At 39.5% G+C, this 22,884-nt stretch overlaps 1 long non-coding RNA gene across 2 annotated transcripts in view; it reads left to right on the top strand.

Annotated features, from left to right (window-relative positions):
* Positions 514–22,884, top strand: part of LOC110403850 — a 39,149-nt gene continuing 16,778 nt past the window's right edge. The window contains exon 1 of one of the 2 annotated variants that reach the window (XR_002441849.1): positions 514–565. This is a non-coding gene — a long non-coding RNA (uncharacterized LOC110403850). Of the gene's footprint in view, positions 566–11,963; positions 12,070–22,884 lie in introns of those variants that run through there. The other variant, XR_002441850.1, reaches the window with a different exon arrangement.

Genomic DNA, 22,884 nt, shown 5'->3' with positions numbered 1-22,884 from the left:
TTGGTTAATTCTTATTCATCGGTCTGTTATTCTAATATATGATTTAAGTCTATTTTTACAATGATAATATCTGTTTTATAACTACTTCATACTCAGAGTACTCAAAAATTATGGTAGTTAGAGGATATTTAGATTCTGGGTTCAAAATGTCTTTATTTATGGATTGGAAGACCCAAGCTTGACCACGTGGAGATGTTTCTATTTGGTTACCTTTTGGTCTGCACTGAAGACAGAGACACTGATTATCTGTATTGTCCGCACTTTGCCTACATGTGTTTGACCACTACTACACGATTGATAACAGTGACATAACCCCCTTGTTCATACAAGAAGCCATTTCTTTCTCTGCAGATGTAACAGGCAAAGTAATTCTCACCAAAACTCAGGGAATGATGGTCTTATGGGGTGTGTCAGTATGTCAGCCATTGTCATGCCATTCCATGACACGCACAAAAAGGCGTCACAGTCATTGAAGTGCTCTGAGCAGTCACTGAAGATCAGATTCTGAAACCTTACTCCTTTGGGCAGCACAAGACATGTGCAGGAGATGTGTTCATCCAACCAGGTGAGACCTTAATACTGCAGGAGGATTTCCAGCAGCTCTAAAATTGCTGAGGCAAAGGACACATTGGCAAGAGTGTCAAAATGTATGAAAGATTATAGGAGGTTTAGGTTAGACATGGAATGAAGTGCAAAACTCTGCTCTGCTTTGCCATTCTTGAGCTGGGATATCATCTTTGGGAATGTCTCATCAGCAAATCAAGTTAGTGTTTCCTGTTAGCGGACCCAGCCCGTGGCAGTCAAATTGGGCTGATGAGGGACCGAAACCAACACCCAGAGTCCAATGGAGCCTTGCACCCCAAAGTTCATTCTACACTTCTCTAAATATCCTGTGGTGGAGCCTGTTCCCACTCTGTGTGAATGCAAACACCATGATTTATATTTGTATTAAGAAGGTCATTTGCTCAAATACTTTCTTTTATTAAATTAGCTCTGCAGTAAATTAATATGAATTCTCTTAAACAACTTTACAACTTGGGAGGTTTGGAAAATAGAATAGAGCTCAGCTGTTTCCTGTGGATTCTTATCTTCATTATCTCACTGAATCTTCTCCGCTTGACTTGAAATATATCTACATGTCTATATAGAGAGACATAAATTTTAGTATATATGAGGCAAAAAATGTGTAGGTTAGAATTTAGTTCCAAGTATGAGTCTAGATTCATGCATAAACTAATTTGCTTTTTAGGCCTGACATACAGATTAACTTAGGTTCCTCACTTTCCAAGTTTTCTAAAAGCTTTCTCAGTTCTTTGCTTTCTTGGTAGGATTCTGGGAAAGAAACTCCCTACCACTGAAATGGTGGCTAATTAAATTAATATAATTGCATAATGAAGCTGTGTTATATTTTGAATAGGTCTTTGATAAGACGCTTAGCTCTGAATACTAAAAAGAATTTGGTTTCTCTGTATGTCTGATTCAAATATTTATCAAAGGCATTTATTTTTTGCATGTGACATATTGTTAAATATGTTAATTTCCTAGAAGCACAGTGTAAGAAGTGCATGAGCAGATGTGTAGGACAGTAAGCTTAAAAATAACAAGGCTGAGCTCTTCTTGGGAATTAGTGTGGTCCAGTGGGTAGGCAAGAAGCCTACAATTCCAGACACCTGGGTTCTGCTCTGAAATCTGCTACTGACCTACTATTTTCCATTGGGCAAATCATTTCACCCTTTTCTTTTCTGTTTATATCTATACAATAGCAAGAAGTAAAATTATATTTGCCATAGAAACAGTTCTATGTCATTATAGTACAACAGAGTTTGATACATGGGAATGCCTGAGTAGTAAAAACTTAGCTTTATTCACAGGTTATCAATGATTGTTAGAACTCTTCTATATGAGGAAATAGGAAGCCTGGCTGCATCTTCATATATATGGAAGGTAGAGCTCAAAGAATTGGCAGAGCAATGGTGGATATGTGTTTTAAATGAATAAATGGTTTCAGCTTGCATAGTAGTTCCATTTAATTTGTGATGATGATGGGCAGGGTCATTTAATTGAAATAATAATTGATTTTGATGATATTACCTGCTTGAGTGAAGGATATATACTGCAAAGAGAACCACTGTGCTGTGGCAAACAGAGAATCAGTGACATTCGTTGGCAAAATAGGAATGGATAAGGGAAATCAGGACTTGCTCTTTACTTGCTGTGTAAATTCGAGTTATTCTCTTCATCCTTTCCCATGAATATTGTAATGATAATCATTTTATTCTAAGCTACATGTAGATAGGATGGATGTGTGAGACCTTATGTGCATTACAGGGGGAAAAAATGAGCTTGCAATGTTGTATTCCTGCCTAGCAGCTGCTTCGGACTCCTCAGGATAGCACAGTTGGGATCAGAGCATGGCCCCTGCTCCATCATGGCGTGTGTTCACAGCACATGTTTCTTTCCATACCTGGACTCAAAATCTGGACAGCCAATGAAGAAAGAAAGCTTTGGATCTTGCATTCATTTGTGTCAATTGATGGTTTGTGTTCAAGGACATGATTCAGTTCATGACAGTTCATGAGATTTTATCCATGAATTTCATATCTCTGAAGGTTAGAGGTGGAGTGGCATTCACCTGAGATTTTCCCTGCATTGTTACTTCAGTTCTAGCATAGTAGGCGTATTTCATTATTTATGTATTTTGGGTTCTAATTTCAGCCCAGATTAGAGGAACTTGCATGTTTTTTGGAACTGCAGAAGCAGAAGACATGATAAACAACTTGTTTGTCAGTCCCTATGTCCAGTTGTGTTGGTGTGCGCTGCAGGCCCTTCTCTAACTCCACTATAAATACCCTAAAATGAGGACTTCTCCAGCTTCCTTTTGGATGCTAACCCATACTTTCATTCATCTTTTCAGAAACTGTTTTCTAGTGTTCCATCTCTCCATTTCCTCTTCTCTAGCATTCTCACTACTTTCACCAGGGGCAAATACCGTGAGCAAGAGTTACCAAGCAGCTGCTCTTGTTTGGTTCCCAGAACCTCAGGCAGAATATTAACACAGTCCTAGTTTGCACATTGCATTCCCTCAGTAGTGGAAAACATTTTTGCCCTTGTAGGAAATATCCAATCTTTTTCCCTGGTTGGGTCACTTTGCATGAGAAATCAGTAACAAAACATCATCAACCATCAGGACCTTGCCCTCCCTATGGTACTTCTTGTGAAGTCTAAAGTTCTTTCACACTGAGGCCTTTTTACAGAGCCCTGGAAAAGGAAATAAAAAAAATACATTACAGTGGATGTAAGTGTGACTATCCCATTTTTAAAGGTCCCTTTATACCCAAATGTTATGCAGGCATCTTAGTGTGATACTCAAGTCAGTGAAATGTTCAGATTGTTTTGCTGTTACGTCTGCCTGAAACTTGCATCAGAAACCCAGAAACAAAATTAGTAATAAGAAGGAAAGGGATCTCACTTTTTGTAAAAATAATTAAGGCGTGAAAGGTCTTTCTAGGGATCCTGTGTTGAATTACTGGAAAACATATTCTGGAGGTGATTTTTGTTTCAGTTTCTGTTCCTTTTATCACTGAGTTTTATGTTTGCACATATTTAAGCTGTCTGGGAAAAGAGGCTTTACATAAAAGACGATCAGTTTTTAAAGCACTCCAGGGTTGGTTTCGGGGAGAGTTCTTTGTTTGGTTTGGTTTGGTTTTAACTTGTGGTTGGCGGGGTTGTTGTCATTCCCCTTCCAGATAAAAGACATAAACTGTGGCTCTTAAATAGATGAATGTTGAGAATAAAATTACCACAGACTTCCTATAGGAAGGCAAAACAAGAAAAGAGGAAGGAGAATCCATCCTACAGTGGTCATACAACAATGCTGAAATACCAGGCCAAATTCTCAGTGGGTAGAAATCAACACACCTCTGGTGAAGCCCATGAAGAAACATCACTTTGTACAAACTGACTTTCTGATAGCTACATATTTATTTTATCTGTCTGTATGCAGCATTTAAAAAAAAAAAAAAAAGATAAAAGTGCTCTTGAAAGTGAATGAAGTTGATTCTCAAAAAAAGTGCATTTTAGATGTTGAATATTTAATTTGCTGATAAAAGAACCCTGATTTCCTGCATATAGCTGCCACAAAAAAAAAAAAAAAAAAAAAAGAAGAAAAGGAAAAAAAAAAGAAAGAAAAAAAAAAGCACATCTTAAAAGGGAAGCAATGAGCAGAAACTGACCTTTCTGTGAGCAAGCAGATGAGAGAAGGTATTTGGCTAATCCCAGCTGTCGCTGATTGGTCAGACAGAACCGTGTTGAAAATGTCTCCATCTGGGCTAATCTGCTCTCAGTTGGATGAGTCGAGGCCTTCAGAGTTAACCTGACATTTAACAATAATTACCCTTTCGGATGACCCCAGCCCAATCTCCTGCTCTCTTAGAAATCTCTCTTTTTTTGTGTGTGCTCCCAAACCCCTTGGCTCTTGTGTTAGAGATAGCTGAAAAATGATGATATGATAATGAGACATAGTATAAAAGCATGCATACATGTGCATCTGCACACAACATTCACAGGTATGAACAGAAATTCATTTTTTAAGTGTAGCTCCTGCATGTGCAGTGTGCACGGTTTATCAGCTTCTCGTTTCACACAGGAGGAGAGAGATTTTAAAAATCAAGGGGGATAATTTCCCAAATTAAAGAGTAGTCATGCTGACTTGCTAAGCTGTGTGCCAAAGCTCTAAGTTTCTTTCTGGCACTTGGGCGTCTCTTATCTATGGTGAGGAGAAATGGTGCATAGAAATAGGTTCAGATAGAAAAGCAGAGTTCAGAGGTCACAAAGGCTAACCGTAGATGAAATGTGGCTATTTCTTTTTACCTGAGGCTGGCTTCATCTTTTCTTTGAAAGGTCATTGTGATAAAACAAAAACACATCTCAGGAGAGGAATCATTTATCTCTGGTCAGGGTCTCCTATCCACTCTGGTACTTTATTTATTTTTCTCATCTCCTGTGGTCAGACTTCTCCAAGTGTCACCTCCTGCCTGAGTGAAGTTCAATGCTGATTTTGGGTGTCCATACAGGTTTGGCCTCATTACACTTATTGTCTCTGTTTTAGTTGGAAATCACGTCTAGAAACTTGGATGGTTCCCCAAATCACTTTAATCTGTTGGTGATGAGCTGAAAAGTTTGAGAAAATAGCCATGCTAATGGAAAAAGAACAAAGACAAGTCTACACGATAGGAAGCTCATTTCCAGTGTTTGATTTATTTCATATCTCTATTGCGATCATACATAAATCTTGTCTCTACCTCAGTTTCTTTATTTTTCCAACTAAGATCATAAAAGTCATTTTACAAAAGAGCCGTGAGATTAAATTTAAAGCACCTTGAAATTCTTAAATAGAAGACAATTAAGAAGAACGATATATTTATACGTGGTATATCCTCTTACATCTTGGGTTGGATCCAATAACCAGCCTTAATTACAATAATTATGCCTCTGGTCACAGCCAGAAGTTGGGAGTGAAGTGAAGGAAATCAGGAAAAATGCTTAATCAACGCCCTAAGCTAAGCTTCTTTATGAAAGGCTTATTTTCTCAATTTCTGAGCAGTTCTCAGGTGAAAATTCAGGCCAAGCTTCTAACTTGACTTTGGAGTACTTCACTAGCAAACTGAAGATGTATTTGGAATTGGGGTTACAGGCAGGTTTTTTTTTTCTTATTTTTTTTTCCACTGAGTTGTTCAACATATAGACCTTTGTTTTAAGTTCATTTTTTATCCAGAGGATGGATCCTTTGATTCTTATGGACAAAGTTCCTTTGACTGTGAAATGGCTGGGAATTTTCTAATCTGCAAGTTCTGAATATTTTCATGATCCAAGCAAGTAGACCTTTTCACTAAGCATAGTTCAAAGAAACATCATTTGGCAAAATTACTCCTTATGCTTTTTCCAGCTAAGCAAACTAATGCTCTTCAACTGTTCCATGCCCTACGGTGTCTGCATTTGCATGTGAACAAGCATAAATTGAGAGACTGATAATCTGAGATTTTACCACTTATACATATGAAGGTTCCAGTAATTTTCTGGAGTCTCCAAATTGATTTACTGTGAGATCATCTTTTTATATTACATTGTAGCCTGTTTTTCCATGGGTATTCAAAAGGGTATGTGGTATGGAATTCTTCCCTTGTGAGTAACTCATTAGGAATAGTAATTTGTGTTTTATTATCCTCTATATTCCAAAATAAAAACTATGTCATAGACTGTTTCTCCTGAAATCAGCCATAACTTTTCCCTCCATATACGATAAAACAACAAATTTTGTGGAGCTCTGATCACTCTCAGCTTTTCATATAGTGCCTTAGATCAAGACATGCTTCACCTCTGGAAGAAAAGGTAGCAATTTTCCAATCTCCGACAGAAGAGCAAGTGTCTAAAAAGCAAATCCAAAAATTCCTGTAGTTCTTCTGGATGAAGACGCTACTACAAAACATGTGCTACAAACACTAGAAATCTCTAGGTCTTCTTTAGAAGGGGCAAAAGCCTTTTTCCCCCTCATTATTTTATATTTATTCCTGGCTGCAGTTTCAGATAACATTACGCCCTCTGACATCTCGAGGTAAGGACTTTTGTTACATTCTTGGCCCCTACCTTGCTATATCACAGATGAAGTTTCTAGAGAAGAGACTATATCAGATTTGGGAGGTATGAAACAGTCTAAAATAGGGGCATCCTCTCACCTGTGTATCTGATGATTTGTTTTACAAAGTAGTTTAACGTAATGGCCAATCAATGTTTTCTACCCTTATCCTCAGGTCCAATTAATTTCTGTGTTTGAGGAACAGAATGCTAAAATGATGATCTTTGGATTAACTGCACAACCTAGAAGCTTCATTTATTTCCCCAAGCTGCAGAAATAGGTAACCATTCCAGAGTGATCAACAGATCTTTTTTTCAATGACAACAAAGCGTGCAACTTTATTTTCCACTAGATAGTATTCAGCTGTAAAGAACAAAGTCCACAGTGTGTTTAGCCATAGTAAATTGTTGTTCAATAATCTCATCCATATCTGATAAACCAGCTCTTGCCCTTATAAGCAAAGGTAAATATTCTACAATAATTAGGGTTCTGTAGGAACAGTGTCAGTATCATGAGATCCTATTTAAGGTATGTCCATTTGGATTCTTGCAGTTTATGTACCTGTCCTTTAGGCTGTCTTTGGAACATGTCATCAATTATTACACAGTAAAAAACACACAGTCAGAGGTGCATGGACATTGAATGCATAAGTAGACTCTCTTCTTTATTCATACTAGGCAGTGCTTTATGTTCTGAATAAACCAATGAAGGGAATGAGATGAGAAAGTTTTGTTTGACCTAAGTAAGAAGATTACAATTTAGTCTTTTGATATAACCTCAAGGGCAAAACTGTCTTAATCTTGGTGAATTGCAGGATTTGAATGGTACCCTCAGTTGGACAGAGGAGGTTGCTAACCTTTGTAAGCAAGGGTGCTGGAGTGTCATGCAGACCGAACATGTAGCACTCATTCCTCACAGCAAGAGAAGTTCACCGTGGCTTTTTTAATCCAGGTGACATCAATGTTGGCCTTCATTAATTCACACGATTCCCCCATCTGAAATAGAATGATAATATCAGCGATACATAGTAGTGGACTGGCTTCTTTAAGTGTTTACCTCTTTGTTGCACAGGAGCTATATCCCTTGACAGTGTAATTGAACCAATGTTTTGCTTCAGCTGATTTCCATCCACAAACTGTTTTGGAGTTCAGAAGAGATCACCTTAAACCATTGAATTCTCCACTTTCACAGTCAATTAGTGTTGGTTGCCAATATGGAGGAGGGCAAGGGATATAGGTTGCCCTTGAGGAAATGGCATACTATGCTGATGTCATAAAATAATAATACTACCTACTAGGCGTCATTACTTCCACCAGTACATAAAGGCAGCCGAGCACTAGAGCTACTTGGCTGTGCTGTTAACACAGGCTGGGTCAGGTAAAAGTGTACTGCTAGAAATGCAAGTGGAACAGCCTGTGCCATTTGGACAAACTGAAATCTAATACCACAAGGTTAGAGTTTACAGCATTAGTCTTCCTATTATCCAGTCCTGATTCTCAGCCTGTGCAAATTGGCCCAACTGCTTTGAAATCGATAGAGCTACGTGGATGCATGGTGTTTTCTCATTTTATACCCTGCAAGAATCTGGCCAACCATTCCTCTGTATGTTATTCAAACGTGGCTATATAAACACCTATTAATAGCCTATTGAGCTCCAAACCTCATAGTGGCTTGTGTGTTCTCAAACCCTTAGAGAAATCTGCCTAATCATCATGCAGACAAAAGTTAAGCCTAGAAACACTGAGACAGACAGAACCACAAACACAAAATTCTCCATACAGAACTTCCAAGATATCCTCTATGCAGGATAAAAAATGTAAACTACTGGCTGACCCTTGCCTCTGTGCTATTTTTTTTTCTGTAACATGATCAAACTAATTAGCGAGATCACACTCCCACACCTATCTAGCTGCAAAGGCAAAATATGTATTTTAGTAAAGGCAAAGGACTGTCTGTACAGTTCAGACAGACAGTAAACATGTATCAGTTTCCTCCCTCTCTTTTATTTTTTTTTTCCTTTTGGTTTAAGTCACCCAGACCTTGTCTCTTCAGTAATGTCATAATCAGCAAGCTGAAGGCGAGGCTGCTGATAATTGTTCTTTATGTTGCTCTTTGTTTAGTATCTGATTCAATACATCTGCGTGGACACCATTCCATCACCTTCTTAGTAACAGAGGTGAAAAAAATCAATGGCAATCAGATTACCTTGTTAACAGAAAGGCTAAAGGGCTAGTGTGTTAAGTTCACAGTGCATCACCTTTCATTTAAAACATCTCACTTGTGGGGCTTCTGTTTTATTTTTTTATTATTTACCCTTTATTATTATTTATAGCACCAAGGGTTCCTCAGTATACCTTGATATAATTGTATTGGTTTTCCCCTAGGTTAGAATGGACAGCTGTGACATCTTTTTTGAGAGATTCAATGTTAGTTTTAATAAGGCAGCTCTTTCTGCAGGTCCTTGTTTTAGAGATGGTTCATATCAAAATCCAAGCGAGTTTGAACATCTTATATAATTGTATATTGGGCATTTTTCCTATTCGCTTTCTGCATTCCCCCTCATTCACTGGGACACAGCCAGGCACAGTGCAACTTATAATACAAGCTGGATAGAACAGCCATAATACTGCAGTAGCTCATGCTGAAGGAACCTAGAGATGTTTAGCAAACAGGAGAGGAAAAAATCATGCAGCCTGTGATTCCCTGTGCATCCTAGTGTTAGGAATAATGGATATGACTGCAATCTGGACTAAAGTTCATAGAATCCTTAGAGTTGGAAGGGATCTTTAAAGGTTATCTAGGCTAACTCCCCTGCTGTGAACAGGGACATCCACAGCTAGATCAGGTGCTCAGAGCCTGGTCCAGCCTGGCCTTGAATGTCTCCAAGGATGGAGGTCATTCACCACCTCTCTGGGCAACCTGCTCCAGTGCCTCACCACCCTTATTGCAAAAGAGACTTTTTCCTTATTAGAACCATTCTTTTGATCAGATGTATTTTGTATGATCCCCTCGTACTTTCCTATAGAACTTTGTTGTGTTGTTCCCTCCACTTCCAAATCCTTTCTTACCACTGCTTGTGAATACAGCAAGAGCTGTATCTGAATCAGACAAATCTTTACCACGAACAAAACAATTCCTGAATATCTGCTGGAGTCTTCGATTTGTTAAACTTGTTGGAATCCTTTCTGAGAGATATAGTGCAGCACAAACTTCATTAATCAGGCCAGGATATCACAATTTGTTATCATAAATATAAATGAGCAGGGAGTGTCTCTTACAAAGAGCTACCATCTTTATAACTATTACATGAGTCATTCCCATCAGCAGAGAATTATTTTAGAGTGGAGTTAGACTTGTTAATGACATTGACTTTTCTGGAGTTTGAATAACAAAGCCTCCGGTCTTGTATCTGTTGTTTCATCTCTCTTCTGAAGCTGAAGTTGTGCTTAGGCAGGTGCTTTGTGTACATCAGCTGGCAAAAAATTATGTCCAGCAAATCCCTGAGGGAAAACAAGAGGCAGGATAAAAAAAAGTGCGGATGACTGATTAAATTCAACAAGGTCTTTATTTTTCATTCCTTGAGAAATGTTGTTCAAGTATCTTTTAGCTCTAACTGAATTCCGGGTCAAATTGCATGTAACTATTAGAGACCTCTTCACCACAGATTCCCACAGCTAGAGTCATTTCAATTAATTAAGTGTTGCAGGGGTTAGTAACCATTTTAAGTTGTGGAATGAAATTGCTTTAAGAGGTGGCAAATTCCTTGTGTTTCTCCTCCTTCATTTAGATTATAGCTGTCAAAAGTAGAATTTTGTCAATGGATTAAAAGGAACCACATACAGAACAGGCTCAGGTCTAAATGCAGTCCTTTGTTTTTAAAGAAAGTCATGAACGGAAAGTAATTCAAAACCAGCTGAGGGGAAACATTTGTTTCTTCAAGATGTGGAAGTGGTATAAGTCTGCAAAACACACAGAAAATCACTCATCTATTTATATCAAAAATGGTTGGAGGAAATCCAGACCAATCAGATATTCAGAAGTGAGGAGTGATTTTGGACACCTAGGACTGAAGAGCATCTCCTCACCCCAATGAGATCCCAAACCAGTGGTGTTTATGGAGTCCCAGATCCAGTTTCCCTAGCATTTTTCCTGTTGTGAGTGTCAAAGGCCTGGGATATGCTCCCTACCCAAGATGAACATGCTGTTAAGCTGCCAAACAGCGTGCATCCAGGCAGCTTCAGTGCTCATCTCCTCAAGCAGACAGTGGAGGATTTACAGCCTCGGCCATCTCCAGTCTCCCCTTAATTACACCTGCAACCCTACACCCCTGACAATTAGACCAGGCACTGAGTTACTCTCCAGTTGCACATAAGGAGGTCTATTTTGAACTCAGAGTTCTCAACTGGAAAAAATCCCAGTGCTGGTGGGATTTCAGGTTACGTGGCTATGCGGAGCAGTAAGGCTGATTTCTGGTTTCAGACCCTCTGAGTGCAGCACAGAGGAGAAGCAGGGATGGGAGGGGGGAGACAGGAGGAAGGAATGCAGATAAAAGTAGGAAAAGCTCTGATCCCGCAAACGGGCCTGTGCCAGTCTGTGTGTGGGGTCAGGATCTCAGCTCTGGTGAATGGGAGAATGGGGATAATTCACTGTATAAATCAGAATAACTTTTCAAGAAATTCCTAGCACATGGTACTTTTGCAACTGATACAGAATTTCACACCTATGGTACCCATTATCCAACAACCAAAGACAAGAGGAAGGTGTTTAAAACAGATCTATAGAGGCTGCAATATCTAAGCTTTACACATTTTCTTTACCTTTTTCATAGAAAAAGCTTCACAGTGAAGCACTGGGCACCTTTACAAGCCATGGGGAAACACAGAGTGTATAAGGGTGTCCTTACCCTTCCACAAAATAGCCTTTTAAGGATAGAGTTGGTCTCTTTACCAATGAAGCTTTGAAAAGAACTTAGGAATTATAAAGCATGGTGGTGGATAAAGTCTCTCTGTCCACAGGACTCTGATTTTCTGGCTCAGGGAACCAGTCCCTCCAGAGGCCCTGAATATCTCCTGCCAAAAAAACTAGAACAAAGGGAGATATTTCTGTGTGAAATCTCCCTTTTCCCACACTTCATACACGCTAAGATACAGACTTGCAATAGAGAAGTGAAAGCTTGAGTATTTTACTAATTAGCATAAACTACATCAACTTGGCAGATTTGCATAATGTGGAACCTCAGCTCAAAGGTGACAGGTGTTTCTGATTACACCAGATGAGATATATGGAGTGCTGAAGGTACTAGTTGTGTTTTTTTTTCTTGGCTTGATAACACTGTTAGCTATGGAGCTAGAAACAAAACTATAGCAGTTATGGTGAAAAGAAGATGGAAAAGCTCCTGATGAAGAGAAAATAAAGATGGATGAGTATTATCTCAAAAGGTTTGTGTTAGAGTTACTTGTTTATCCAGGAGGCCAGAAATAAACAGCTCTTTTAGGAGATTCTTGCTGTGGGATCTGTATCTCTGAATAGCATAGCAGTCTTAGTTGTAAAATTGCCTTAAATAGGGCATCTCAGCAGGGGAAGTGGTCTTGGTGCTCTCCATGGAGGTGCATGTGCCAAGGCAGCATCAAGATGATGGCTCTTGATGGCTGAGCCTGGGTTGTGTATGCCCATGAGATGTTTCTGGTTCTGCTGGGGTGGAGAATAACGGTGATGAGGATCACAGTGTTTTCCTATCTGTAGAAGAGCAAAGGGGCTGAGCAGCCCTAGCTGCTGCTAAAGCTGCCTCCAGACTTGATGCCCGGACAAGCTCTGTCCTCACACAATTGCAGTTTAGATTTTTGACCTAAGATTTGGTTTATTTTTAAGGCCATATGTTTCTCATAACTATTACTTTCGTCAGAACCCATGAGTATTAGGGTTTTTTTTTGTTGAGAATAATGGAAAATTCCCATTGAGCAAGATTCTCCTCTGAGCTGCCATTCACTTAGCTCCATATATCTTCAAGGGTGCAGAGAGGGAGGATATTAAATACTTTTAAACTGTCCATTTGAAAAGCTTTTTCTTCATTTAATTTTTCCCATTACAACTTAATATTAAAGTAAATAGGTTCATGACATTTTCTTCTTCAAATTAAAATTAATGTGTTTCCACTCCTATGACAAAGCCACATATCTTCATATTTTTAGACTTGACAAAGAGTCAAATGTATTTAGTTAAAAAAAAAAAATACACGAAGTAACCAAAAAAATGAAACCAAACCCAAAAGTTAAAATGAGAAAACATAATAAAAATTCAAAAACTTGTAGGCTGAAGTGTTAAGTCCACATATCTGACTCAGCCTGGATCAACCAGGAACGTTTTGAAGGCTCGCTTCATAGCATTTCTTGGGTATTAAGTATTCCAATCTGGGGTAGTAAGTCACTCAAAGTAACGAGACCAATAGAGGCAATGCGAACCAGGGTCTCACAAAAGCCCAGTGACACCAGATTTAATTGGAAGACTTAGTCTGTGAACCAATAGCATCACTTAGCCATAGATACCAAAATGGAGGTTGGGTTCTGCCCACAAGTAGTTCCTTAAAGAGGCACTGCAGAGAAATACAAAACTTGTATTTTGGCTATTAGAGCAGACAGAAATCATTTCACTTGCTTTCTTGCTTGGACACTTTATATTTTGAGAAATGAAATTAAGAGGTGTCTAAATTGACTGTGTTGCAGCTGGGCTAATATTTAAATATGGTACTGAAGAGTAGGCTTGTGCTTTATTGTGAATTTCAGCTTTGTATGATGTAATGGAAGTATTCACAAAGTCTGGAAAGCCACAAAAGCAGCATTGGGACTTATTTAGTTTCAAAAATATGATGCTTTCTGGCCTCCTCTCAAGGGCTGTAACACACTTGTATTTTGATTATACTGCACTTCAACAGATACTGTTGCTGCAGATAAAGTGACTCCATGCTATGTAGTTTGGTAAGAACATAATCCTCGGATGTCACACCTTGGTCATGCTTGGCCTGGCACTCCTTCAAAACTCCGGGTTTGGAGGATGTGTGCTCTATTTATCAAAAAGTGTGCTTTCTTTGTGATGGGAGATTGTCTGCACACACCTTCAGTCTCACACAAAGAGCCAAGCACATGTACTCGTCTGGCCCATAATCCAAACGCAACTCCAGGGTACAACCAAGGCAAAATTTACAGCCTTTTCCTGATGTTTCTCCATGCGTTTCTGTTTATAAATTATTTGCATAAGATTCTTTTCTGCCCTTACGGCAACTTCTTGTGTCTGCATACTGACTTAGGCCTTTTTGCCTCTTCCTTCAGGCCATTTCTGAACAAAATGACTCCCTAAAATCATGTTGAAAAGTTACACTAACAAGGTGCTGTGCTTTGTTGAAAGACCTCTTGAGGTGCATGTCCTCTGAAAGGTTGAGCTTGCTGCCCAGTAGCTCATTGCTGGGATGTTTTCAAGCGTGAACCTTTTTTTCTGTGGTAGGGGATAATGTATTTTTACTCAGAGTAGATCTATAAATTGGAAAGCCTCCTTTTCCAGGAATAGAATAGGTATCTAAACTTCTTTCTTTTTCTCTATGCAGTATCTGTGAGAATTATGCTACCTAGGAAAAACTATGTTTATTAGAATGTCTGCTGTGTCACCTTCTTCATATATTCCTGACCCCAAGACAGAGCAAAAGGCTTCAACCTGATGGTAACGATTTAAATAACGAATGTAATTTATGAGGATGAACATGGAGAGCTTACACAAATGCACATATATTGTGGTTTGTCTAACAACCAGGGAGGCTCAAATGAGCACAACAGTGCCTGCTCCCTTGGCTTAAGCACTCTCTCAAGGGCTCACCACTGTGGTAAACAGCTCAGTATGTGAGAATGGCATTTGAACTGTCAAAATCCAACAGTGTTATATTATTTGTTTATATATATATATTTTTTTACTTTTTCCCATGTAAGATCCCTAGCTACCAGCGTGTGCTTACGCATGTCTCTGGAGCTGCCATATTGCACAACGTGTTAGCGCGGTAGGTCAGATTAGCGTTACATTGCCAATACTATTCCAGTAAGAGAGCTGGCATGAAGAAAAGATGACTGAATTAGTGGCCAATTGGGACATTTTCTGACCTACTCTTTAGGAACCAAGTCCTCTGAACTTTCCCATTATCCTTCGGCTTCATCCTTTTAATAGGGACCAAATCTCCATTAACAATTGAACACTGACAATAAGTGCCATCAGGAAAAGGAAATTCAATTTTAGTGGGGGATGACAGCCTTACCTTTTCGCGCTTAATTGGCCGTATTGTCTCCAAAAGTTAATTGGTTACTTAGTCCAGGTAGTTAGTAAAATGTTTAGCTGCGTCAAAAAGCCCAGGCTCCTACTGTTAATGGGGCATGAAATGGAATGTTTGATACTGCAAATAAAATCAGTGATATTCAAGGATGTTATGGTAGGTAATGCGTTGAAACTGCCATTTAATGGGTCCTGGAAGATTAGGGTAGTGTCAGCTGGAACCGCCCGGTCTCTTTTCTGACATTGTTAGTTGCCTCTTCATTTACTTAACGGCTGTCTGCACTGATTACATAGGCATAAAACTCCCTACAAAAAAACAACAGAGACACGCTCTATTAGCAGTCCAATTAGAACTATTTGCATATTACAGTTCATTTCTGCTTAAGTGAATCCCTAATACAACTTTAGGAAAAAAAATTCTATTGTCATTTAAAAAAAAAAAAAAAAAAAACAAGGCAAGAAAAGAAAGGAAAAACCTTAAAGGTGATCTCTTTTCTACCCCTTCTTTCCCTCTGAATAAATTCAGTAAAGGTCCATTAAAAATAAGAGGTGGTGGGGCAGTCTGAAGGTAGGAGGTTTCCCTTGCTACCTTGCATCATGTTGACTTTTAATATGCTGGTAAATCTATGCCAACTTTTTACAAGGCCATTGTGGAGACTTTTTCTAGATTTTTTAAAAAATAATTTGTTTATAATATCCTAAGGAAGATGTTAGATCTGCCTTCACCTTGGGTTTTTCTAGCTTAGCAGCTAATGTGTCTGGGAATGGGCCTCGGGAGGAAGCACACTTGATGCTGTGCAGTTCACCTACTCTATTAGCAAATGGTGGTAAATGAGCCCCCCCATACCCCTAGAGACTGGAGCTAATAGGGAGGTAATACAGCCTTTCTGCTCCTCCAAAAAAAGAATTCTGGGTAAAATTTAACCTGTTGTCAAATGGAATGTATGCCTTGGTTTAGGCTAGGCAAGTGGAAATCTGGATTACCAGACCTTCAGGGGAGTCTTCTACAGGGAATAACGTGAAAGTAAGACAGGATTGAGTTAAAGCGGTGGCTGGTGTTTGTTGGAGCCCTTGTTTCTCCCAGCTGTAAAATGGGAAGAATTGGACAGGTTACCACGGGGCTTTTGCCGAAGCGGCAGTGGTGCTTTGAGGTCTGCAGGTACAGCTGTAATGGCAGCGGTTGTGCACGTGCAAACAAGTGAACTTGGAGCTTTTGGTGCAGTGCCCTTCAGAGCTCTTAAGGAGAAAGCTTTTCAGAAAGCATAGCATTACTAGTAATAACCGACAGAAATCAGTTTGCGTCTCCCTTTTAATTTCAACTTTCATGGAGTCTGCTGAGCCTGGTGAATTTAAAGGCTTCTTTTTAAGATGGTAATTACAATTTGTGCACACGTTTGCCCACCAGGTGGATAGGCTGTTTCTCCTGTGAAATAAAAATGCTGATTCTCCTCTCTTCTCTCGGAGTTAGTTTGCTTCCTGGGGCCCTGCTCTTACAAAAACCTGGGGACTGGCATCCAGAGAGGAGCTTTCCACCTGCCCTTGGCTGGGATATCTCCAAGGGTCTCCCAGCTGGGCTGGCTGGCTGGCTCGGAAAGCTGAGTTGCTTGATTGGTACTTGGATTAGAGGCACCTAGAGGAGCCCAGGGGAGATCTTTGATGTTCAAATGCTAATGTAAATACCGACAGAGTTATTTCCAAAGCTCGCACAGCTCAATTCCTTTTTACATGCAGACCTAATTTCACAGGTCAGCCAACCCACCTCCGCTATTATCTGGATTTAGCGATTAATAGAGGATTTCAGTAGTTGACTGTGACAAATAGTGACTAGAGAAGGGAGGGAGTGAAAAACTGTTTTAAAACAAGGAAGGTTTTTAGCAGGTCTCTTTCCCAAAATCCATTATTTTTATGCTGACACTTAAACAATTGTAAACAATTCAAAAACGGAGGAAATCTCTCAACGCCAAGTGTGAAATTCTCTCTCCCTTCTTCAGTTCTCATCTTGCCCAGGAGAGGAGTCTCACAGTGTGCAATATGTATTGTTTTTATGCCCTGTTGGGTCCTTTGTGTCCAGCCCTGTACTTCCTACCTAGCACTCACTCACACTTAGCGGAGATGCGCGTTGTCAGATCAAACTCTGGCACTGAAATCCCACTGCCTTGCTGGGCTGGGCTGCCCCAGAGGAGGTGGTGTGGTGAGGGACGGCTGCAGGACACGGCCCTCTGTCCCCGTAAATAGTCTGTGCTTGCTGCCAAGAAAACAGCTTTCTGGAAAAGGGCTGCTTGCTAATAAAACAGATCTAAATCAGTAAGCAGTGATTAAAGATTGGTCAGTGCTTTCTGCTGGTGCTACTCGAATACTTGCTTTTCTTGCAGACGTTAAAAAAAGAAAGCTCACGGTTATTTTAAATAGTTTCTTGCAGCTGAGATAAACCAATGATAAAAGTAATATTTGGAAAAATATTCATTTTCTTCCTTACAAAAAAAAAAAAAAAGGCCACCAAAATTGCCTTTTAAAATAGAACATCAGCCCAGGAATGCAAACTGCACTCTGTTTATATTCAACTTCCAGTCTGTCTGTCTTTTTTTTTTTTTTTTTACTCGTTCAATGTCATGCCTAGTGAAATAGCTATTCACGGAAAACATGGGATAAATCATTAGTTCCAGTTTATTCTACTTTTTATTTACAGCAAGAAATTCTTTACCACTGAACTGAATTGATTGCTGGCACGGGACTATTTGATTATTAACGTGGGGCTACTTGTGCACTGCTGTGCTTTGTGAGCGAAGGTGGCTTTGGGTGCAGAGTCATTGTGTAAAGGCTTGATCAGTGGCGTGGGAACACCTGATGCCTTCTAAAGGTTATTCTGCAGATAACTTGAGATTCAGAAATGTATTTTACCTCTTCCTTTCCATTAATATTTTTTGTGAAGCAGCTAAAACTAGGTCCATTTAGAAAAAAATCAGCTATATTAGTTACATGGAAAAAAAAATCTACTGGGTTATTTATTGCTTGCAATAGCAATTTTATTTTGTTTTCCTTTCACTGTTGGGGGGGGGAGAGGGGGTGAGAGTCAGGTTGCCAGTTTCACTTTGCATTTAAGATTAGATTCCCTTTCTGGTCCTCTTGGGATTTCCAGCACCTAAATGTGAGGGATATTTGACTTTGCGTATATTTTTTTTAAGTACTACTTTAAAAATCCAAAATGTAATACTTAAAATGTTTGTCAGAGATCGAAAAATAAATAAATATTACTTGTTACATTTTGTTTCAGCTCCAGGGTCACTGGGAGCAGGGAAACGCAGCGTCACAGGTCCTGCAAATGTAAATGAGCATACTGACATCTCTGGGCCTGAGTAGAAGTCAGGGGGTGGGCTGTTCTATTCCAGTTTGGTGCCTTTCTTGTAGAGAAAATATGAGTTATTTTGGTTTTTCGTTTGTGTAACAGAGAGTCATCTTTCCCCAGCCTTGGTTTGCCCATATGGGACAGGAGGAGTAACTGTGCCTGGAGCTCAGCTCCGCAGCCCTGGCTGGAAAGCACCCTTGTCCTGACCTGGCGTTTAGCAGCAGGATCGTGTTACTAATAAGTGCATGTTTGAGCGCAAATAAAATAAATACATTTTACAAAACTCAGTTTCAAATATTCAGGCAGCTGTCTCTGCCAGTCACCTGCCAGTTTATTGCCTGGAGTCTTCTCCTCCAACTTCAACTCTCCTTATCCCCTTATTCAGGAATAAATGACTTTTGTTGTTCTTTTTGTTTACTGCTTTGGCTGAGCATGGAACCCTTCTTGGAAATCTCTTCTTTCCCAAGAATGGTACTTTGGCATGTGAAATAATCTGGCTTTACGGAGAGAAAAAAAAAAAAAAAAGAGGGGAAAAAAAACATTCCCACAACATTTCCAGTATTTCTGTCCCACTGAAAGGGAAGGAAAAAAAGAAAGGAAGGCTGGATTCCCCACTTGCTGAAGAACTGGCAGAGCAAATCTATTCATTAAAGAACACAAAATTAGGGAAAATGTGATAACAATATTGAAAATTTATTTTCAGTGGATTCATCTCACGTTCGGGTACATCCTTTGGGACCTTTCCTAGTGCTGTTTGGGGGGAGGGGGCAAATTTTATTTTCCTTTTGTTTTTCTATAGTGATAAATGTTCCTTTAGTGAGGACACTGTCCTATAACCAGGCTCCTGACCTGTAACTTTAGTTCCAAGTTCTACCTAACAAGTTGTTGTCATATACGTATGCGTGTTCCTATGAATAAGTGAATTCTGTGTTCCTAGTAACTGCATCAGTAGTTTCCAAATTTATTGAAACACAAGCTCATTGTTAGCTCCCTGAATTGACTGTGAACAACTGTGTTTTCATGAGCCATCCTAAATCTTTATAATCAAACTGGTAATGGAAACAATGCTTCCATTGACCACGCTGAGAACTCTGAACTTTACAGACCAGATGAGTACATCTTCTAACCATGCTTCTCTGTTTTGGCCTTTCTAAGTCACAGCAAGTGCCTGTGCTTGCTCTGGTTTTATGACAATTCCCTGTACCCTGTGATCTTTGCTGCTCTTCCCTGAACTCTGTCCGGTGCTTCCATGTGTTTCTGCTAGCGAGATGTCCAGCACACCTCACAGAATTGCAGGTATGCTTATAATAGGGATTTGGCACAGAAGCCAATGGCAATTTCATGCATGTGCTTCTGAAGGAATAATTTGACCCCAAGGAAACCTACAGTTAGACATGGGTGGCATGTGTTTGATACCTGCATCCATCATTAATTATAGCAAGGTGGATGCAATTAAAAATGAAGTGCTCAATTCACTGCTATGTTGTTATATTTCATGCTGGAATAATTGAAATGAGTGGAGATGTGCCCTGGTGGAAGTGGTGTAAAACTGCAGCAGGAGGAATGTAAAGGTAAAAACTTCTCCAGTAAGTTTTCAGAGTGGACAAGTCAAAGAGTTGCACCTGAGGGGAAGTCATCTCAATGTATGTACATCTTACAGATCCATAGAATGAGCACATGGGCAAACACACACTACATTTCCATCATTGATCAACCAGTCTCGTGACCTTTTCAGTGAGAGGAATAATTGGCAGTTTTAACTAACAATAAATTGATCCCATTATTTAGTATAGAATATCCTACTGATTTCAAAAGAGATGCTTATTACAGAGGCCAGCTATTTTCTATCAGTGTCGTGCATATGCAAGCGAGAGGGCTATTATATGGCATCTATGACAATAGCAGGACAAGTCATAAACACAAACCTTCACACACAGCCAGGTCTCCCAAGATCCTGTTTGCCAATTACAGTAATGCTGATGACATATCTAGTTTAACGCACACAGCATTAAAATAGTCCCCCCCCCTTTTCTAGGAAAATCTAATTACACCAAGACCAAGCACTCAATCAAACCTGTTATTCTGTGGCTAAACAGCCCAGTGTTAATGCAATTTGAGGAGATCTAGGCCGTGACTGGGGACGTCATGTATTAACAATATCTAATGGGAGCTCCCGTAGGTAAATGAATATGCTAACAAGCAAGGTCGCTGCTAAATCTAATATCTTTAAGCTGTTTAATTCCAAACAGTCCCTTAATAAATCAATTGACCGGGAGAGCTGATGCCCCTATCAATTATTCAAGAGGGCAAATAAATATTTCAGATGATTTGATAGGAAGGCTAGTGCTGGTCTTATAGAAAGCTTTGCATTTCATTAGCCTCTTGCTAAAAGTTTTATAATGTGCAGAACAGTGGTGGTTCTCCTTTATCCAGAAACCCCAACTATGGGAAAGAAGAGGCTGAGGTATCCTGCTTCAGCCATGTAGTTTGTCAGGGCCTCGATGACAGCTTACTCGAGAAGAGGTGGGAGTAGTGTCAGGCTTCCTAGTGACAGCTCCTCCAGCCCAACAAATAACGGAAGGAAAATCAGAGCACATTTTCATTTCTGGGGAATCCAAAAGGAAAGTAATCTAAAGAAGCTGGGATTAGTGGTTAATACCATGTGCCATGCTGCCTTTTGTAAACGAGGGAAGTCGTTTATGTTTGCATTGGATTATTTGTGTGTTTATGTTAACACTGAGCCACGACTCAAGTTTGCCAAATGCAATTCCCTTGAAGGAAAAGCAGAGTTATTAAAAGAGGTGCTGCCTGTAATTGATCTGCATTAAGTAAGTGAAGCTTGCAAAGTGCTTGAGATACTTGGCTGAAAGAAGCCAAGAGTGCAAAATATTATTCTATAAGAGCAAAGTATTATTGCTGTATCTGAAAAAATTGCTGATCATTGAAACAAGAGGTTTATTATAAAATCAATAAAGATGAAGTTCCAGGAGAAAGAGAGAGAAAATGTACCTGTCTCTGGAGAACAAAGAAGAAGAGGGAAGTCCCTGAGGAAGCTTCTTGTTTAAGTGTGTGTAAATTTGCTTGCCTCCGTCCAATCCATTTATACCACTAATACTGATTAATAGTCAGTGATTACTTATACAAGCATTTTGGTTTGTGGAATGAAAGCTGTGCCATATAAAAAATATATATTATTCCATCATATATCGACTAGGTCGGTATATGAATATACCTCCCTGTGATGACAAGTCAGGGACTACAACCCTGCCATAGCTCTCTTGCCCAAAATATTCCCTCCGTGGAGGGTCTCCCATAGGAATAGGGAGAAGAAATTTGCTTAGGATGTGTGTTGACACCAAAGTCATCAACACTGAGCCTAAAGCCTCCTATAGAGTCTGAAGGATCTTTTGCAAAGATTTCTTCCCCTCTCGAGGGGTGTTCTGTGGTGTGAGAGAGAGAGGATCCAGCCACAAGAGAGCTGCTGGTAGGAATGAGGTTTAAAATTATGATGCAAAGGAAGACTTAAAAGCATGTTGAACATGCACTTTCTGAAGGCTGGCTAGAAAAGCACCTGATGCTCCAGAGTGGGTTCTCAGCAGAAACAGCCTGCCTTATGCCTCCTCTAGGATAGGCTCTTGGTTCCTTCTTCCTTAATAGCAAGATCCGTAAAAAATCACTAAATGAGGATCTTCTGTGACAGAAGTTTTACATTGTAAATTACTCGGTGTGATATAAAAGAGAAATCTCAGCTGCACAAAATCATATTTTAAATTTGGTTTATTTGGTTTGATTTATTTTCAGCCTTGTGACTCAATGGAGTAGATGATCTGTATGAAATCGAAAGTAAAATCTGGTCTGGTTTAAAATCAGATTCAGAGATTTTTAACTCATTAACTAACTTTTTGCTTTGCCTCAGAATACCATGTTATCATGCGTGTGTTGGAGTGAGCTCAATGTGCCAAAGAAAAATGCCTGGAGAACTGGGAAGAGGAAGTAGGCTACACATTTTAGATATAAAAGAAGCATAGGGTGTTGAGGCAGTGGAATTAATAACTTAATCTAAAATTTGCATCCTAAAATGATGCAATTTTAGATTTTCTGTTTCTACCTGTCTGCATTTTCAGTCTATGACAGGTTGTAGATTCTGTTATACTTGGAGACCTTGAGGAGAGTATTTGGGAGGATTTTATGAACATTTTCATGCAGAAAATCGTTTCAGTTTTATACTGAACCTTGTGTTTCTGCATAAGGAATGGTTGCGCAATTACGTGACAGACAATCAGGTTCAGCAATTATTGAAGTCTTCAGGTTGCCTTTACTCTGATCATTTTAGTCTACCATGAGCTGCAGGGCCTGTACCAGTGGAACTATCCACCGAAGCTCTTCTAGATATGCATGTGACCATGGTGTTCTGCCTGCAAAGCTGGTGATCTACTGAAAGTGAAAATGTGGTAGCTTGCAGAAGTGCATGGAGATGATGTTGACGTCAGTTTTTTCCTTTTGTTCCTTTTATTTTTTTCTCTTTTAAGAAATATATAGAGAATAATAATGTGGAAGCGCTCATCTAACTCATTCACAAGGTTCTACCTGCCATCCCTTACGCTCA

This window comes from Numida meleagris, chromosome 9, assembly GCF_002078875.1.
Source record: "Numida meleagris isolate 19003 breed g44 Domestic line chromosome 9, NumMel1.0, whole genome shotgun sequence".
In the NCBI taxonomy this organism is placed as follows: Eukaryota; Metazoa; Chordata; class Aves; order Galliformes; family Numididae; genus Numida; species Numida meleagris.
This window is presented reverse-complemented; position numbering and strand designations above follow the sequence as displayed.